Genomic DNA, 5,327 nt, shown 5'->3' with positions numbered 1-5,327 from the left:
TATATATTTTTTTTATGTCACCTCTGAACCATATTTTACATTTAAAGCATCTCTTGCAATGAAAGATTAAATTAGCAAGCCCTTCTATCTACTCGCCATCCTTCTGTAATCTTTGTTATATTTTTCTCTTTAGATTATCAGTGTTTACATTTATATTTTGCTCTGTAGCAATAATTTCCAATGCCTTCATTCTATATTTACTTTTTAAATAGGTTTAGTAAAGATTGTCCCACAAGTATATAAGGTTTAATGAGGAATACATAGAAATATTTTGTAAACTGTAAAGTATAAGAGAAATGTGGCGGGAGTTCTGGTGTGGCACTGTGGGCTAATGTGTCAGACTGCAAAGTCATTTGAACTGCAAGGTCAGCGGTTCAGGCTCACCAGCCGCTCCTTGGAAACCCTATACAGGGTCGCTATGGGTCGGAATTGACTCGACAGCACTTAACAGCAACAACAACAATGTATAAATACTTCCCACTCTTATATCATACTCCTGGAGTGGCGCTGCAGTATAAACACTGGACACAAGATCTGCCATTCAAACCCACTAACTGTTCCTTGGAAACCCTATACAATGTTGCTATGAGTCAAAATGGACTCAACAGCACTTAACAACAACAACAAACACTTTTATTAATTGACCTCTTTTCATAATTCCTCACGTTGTTGGAAAGTCCTAGTCACTATTTCTCTAGAAGGTGTGTCATTTTCCCATCTTTTGGAGTCCTGGTGTGGCGTTGAGTTAAATCACTGGACTGCAAAGTCAGTTTGAACTGCAAAGTCGGAGTGCAAAGGTTGTTGCTCCTAGCTAGAATTTCTCCCTTCCATTTGTAACTATCCTTCTTGCAATATCAAAACCAAGCCTCTCTCTTCCCTGAAGTCTTTACAGAACCTTTCAACATTCAGTGACTTCTTCTTCCAAAACTGTACAGCACTTTCTAGGTATTAAAGAATCACTCTCCTCTTCCTATCCAGAGCAAAGGTGAATGAAGAAAACCAATGACTTAAGAAAACAATCTTCAACTAGTTCACAGAAGAAATATAAGTATTTGCCCAAAAATAACATTCAGAAGGCAGGAAGAGGCAAGAAAACTGGGTGAAGGAAATGGGGAGCCCAGGGTGGAAGTGAGGAGTGTGCCACTACATTGAGGAGCAATAGTGTCACTAAATGGTTCATATACAGATGGCTTGTCAGGAAATCTATCTGTTTTGCAAGCTTTCAGTTAAACTACAATGAAATATTTTAAAAGAATCACCATTATATTGGCCTAGTTATTAAGTGCCCTCAAGTTAGTTCCCACACCTAACAACCCTGTACAGGGTTTTCAAGGAACAGTTAGGGGATTTGAACCGCCGATCTTGTGGTTAGCAGTCCAGTGTTTACTCTTTAGTGCTACACTAGGACAGCTGTTAGCTGTTTATACTAATGGTATTTTCACTGTCATATATGGTCTTTCAAGCAAGATTTAATAAATATTGCATTTTTTATTCCATATTGCTTCCTGTTTTGTAAATACTAGAAGTAGCAGTGTGTTCATTTTATTAGTTTTCAGAGACCTGGGAATATAATTGTGCACCATTGTTAGTACATATACAATGTGGTGTAGCACTGCAGGATAATGCACTGGACTGCAAGGTCAGTGGTTCACACTCACCAGCAGCTCTTTGGAACCCTACACAGGGTCACTATGAATCAGAAACAAACAACTGGATGGCACTCAACAGCAACAACAACAACAACAAGTTAACTTAGAAGATATTTAACTGAACTTTGCCTCAGAGACTCCCAGTGTTCAAATACCAAAAGGGGATTACGAATTACAATGAATATAATTTAACGTGTCTTAGAATTAAGAATAAGAACTCTGGTGGTGCGGTAGTGTAAGCACTGGACTGCTAACTGCATAGTCAGCAGTTCAAACCCACCAGACACCCATGTCACCCATGATGACAGATTTCAGTAGACTTTTCAGACCAAGACAGAGTAGGAAGAAGGTCTGGCAATCTATTTCCCAAAATCAGTCATTGAACATTTAATGAATCACAGCAGAGCAATGCCCATGTCCCTTGCTTTGAACACATCAAGAAGCACTAGGTGCTAGAGGAGAAGATCTTGTTTTGTGAAGTGGAGGGCCAGTGTGGGCGAGCGGACCCGCAGTGAGACTAACATACTGGCAATTGTGGGGATGGCCAGGCAACGTTTAGGTGTGTTGTACCTAAGGTCACCATGAATTAGATGGCAGCTAACAACAGTAACAACACTTGGCAGATATACCACTGGTTTAGAAGACTGACCTGAGCTTAATCAGTACTGAATCTAAAACATACTGAAGTCTAGTTATGGTTTCATCCCAGATAATAATTTTACTTTTATTTTCTCTTCTCTCTTACAAAAGTTGGGGGCAGAAATTTTTTTTAATTAATTCATTTAGATTTTTGTTTGTTTAATGTTAGATAAATGAATAATATATAACAGTATTGACTATAACGATGATTTTTCTTTTGCCAATCCACCAACAAACAAAAGGCAACCATTATTCTACACAAGCTCGTTTTTCATATGAAAACTCCACTTGAAAAGTGCCATGTCAACTGACAAGGCATAATATTTAGCTTCTAGTTTGGGGGTATTAGTATTCTTATAAAAGTTTATTATACTGCAAATATTGTCAGTTACGTGTAGAGTAATTATGGCACACAACTATAGTTGCATTTGGTGTTCTTGGAATATATGGGTGCAAGTAACAAGAAGCTACTGCTTCAATGCCAAGAAGGCAAGTTTAATTTGCTTTCTTTTCCCCTCCTTCTTCAACTGGCCGAAATACAAGTTCCACTGCAAATGAAACAAGCAGCAAACACAGATGCCATGATAAATACATAATGCTGCCAAGTAGGAAACCCTACATTGACCAATAACAGAACTCCCCATAGCAACTGGAAGATATTCTGGGCAGCATATTTAAAATCTTGAAACTATATTATAAATAAAAGGCATGTATCCTTTATAAGTAAAAAATAAATTTTTGTCATTTGCTTTCAAACAGTGACATTTATTGTTACTCAATGGGTAATTTTTTTGTCTGGCTCATATTCTTCATGAATTGAAAATTTTTATATCTCTTTCATTGTGATATTTTGTATCTTTCTGAACATTGTAACTGCTATCAAGGACATCTTGTTGTTGTTGTTAGTGCCATTGAGTCCATTCCAATTCATAGCAATCCTGCATAGGGTTTTCAATGAGTGGTTGCTGGGTTTGATCTGCTGACTTTATGGTTAGCAGTTCAGTGCTTAACCTACATCATCACACCAGGACTCCTCAAGAAGGTACATGTTGTTTGTTGTTCACTGCCACTGAGTCGGTTCTGACTCACAGCAACCCTGTATAGAGTTTCTGAGGAGTGGCTGGTGAGTTTGAACCAACAACCTAATGCTTAAACTAACTTTACAATCCAATGCTTACCCTACTGGTCCTACTGCACCTTAAATCAAGTTCACCATGTTGTTCAGTACCATCAAGTCGATGAAAAACCAAACACAATCACAAACAAAAATTTGAAGTCTAATAATCAAATTCCAGGTTTAAAGTTTAGTAAATCAATGACTCTCCTCATGAGGGTCATTTGGCTTAAAGATAAGATATGAAATCAACAAATATTTATAAATATTCACTGTGGAGCCAATATGTGTTAGATGCTATGAGGGAAACCACCATTCATTTGTCACTTAGTCGTACTGTGGTGGCTTGTATGTTGCTGTGATTTTGGATGCTGTCACACAGTCAGTCCCAGAATTGACTATTGAAACATGACAAAGAGCATCAAAATATTGTCAGATATAGTGCTAGAGTCCTGGTGTGGGGCTGTGGATTATTGTGCTGGACCTCAAGTTCAGCTGCAAGTTTGATTCAAGCTCACCAAATGCTCCTAGAAACCCTATGCAGGGTTGCTATGAGTCAGAACCAACTCGATGGCACTTAACAAGAACCCCTCAGGTTGGAAGACATTCAAAATACAATTGGGGAAGAGGTCCCTCCTCAAAATAGAGTTGACCATGATGATGCAAATGGGGTAAAACCTTCAGGACCTTCATTTGCTGGGTGACAAAACTCAAAATGAAAAGAAACAACTGTAAACATCTAATAAAAATTGGAACATGGAATGTAAAACGTATGAATCTAGGAAAATTGGAAGTTTTCAAAAATGAAATGGAATGCATACACACAATATCCTAGGCATAGTGAGCTGAAATGGACTGACACTGGCCATTTTGAATCTGAAAATCATATGGCTTACTATGTTGGGAATGCCAAATTGAGAAGGAATGACATCACATTCATTATCAGAAAGAACATATTAAGATCTCTCTTGAAGTACAACACTGTCTGTGATAGGATAATATCCATTTGCCTACAAAGAAGACCACTTAATACCACTATTATTCAAATTTACACACCTACCATTACAGCCAGTGATGATGAAATTGAAGAATTCTACCAGCTTCTTCAGTCTGAAATTGATCAAACATGCAATCAAGATGGATTGATCATTACTGGAGATTGGAATGTAAAGGTTGGAAACAAAGAGGAAGGATGAGTAGTTGGAAAATACGGCCTTGGTGATAGAAACGATGTTGGAGATCGCATGAGAAAATTTTACAAGACCAGTGATTTCTTCACTGCCAATACTTTGTTAAAACAACATAAAAGATGACTATACACATGGACCTCACCAGATGGGATATACAGAGATCAAATAGACTACATATGTGGGAAGAGATGGAGGAAAAGCTCCATATCTTCAGCTAAAACTAGGCCAGGGGCAGCCTGTGGAACAGACATCAATTGCTCATATGAAAGTTCAGAGTGAAGCTAAAGAAAATGAAAACAAATCCACAAAAGCCAAAATATGACCTTGAACATATCCCACCTGAATTTAGAGCTCATCTGAAGAACAGATTTGATGCATTAGACACTGAAGACCAAAGACCAGAGGAGTCGTATGATGAAATCAAGAACATCATACAAGAAAGCAAAAGGTCATTAAGAAGAAAGAAGAAAAAGGCCAAACTGGATGTCAGATGAGATATCATCTCACACCAGCAATAATAGCAAAGGTCAAAAAAGTAAAGGACAATAAATGCTGGCAAGGATGTGGAGAAACCGGGACGCTCCTGCATTGCTGGTGGGATTGCAAAATGGTCCAACCTCTCTGGAAAGCAATACGGCGCTTCCTCAGAAGGTTGGAAATAGAAATACCTTATGATCCAGCAATTCCTCTATTTGCTATTTACCCACAAGAAATATGAGCCATAACACAAGTAGA

The sequence above is a fragment of the Chrysochloris asiatica genome, unplaced genomic scaffold (genome assembly GCF_000296735.1).
Source record: "Chrysochloris asiatica unplaced genomic scaffold, ChrAsi1.0 scaffold00001, whole genome shotgun sequence".
Taxonomy (NCBI): domain Eukaryota; kingdom Metazoa; phylum Chordata; class Mammalia; order Afrosoricida; family Chrysochloridae; genus Chrysochloris; species Chrysochloris asiatica.
This window is presented reverse-complemented; position numbering follows the sequence as displayed.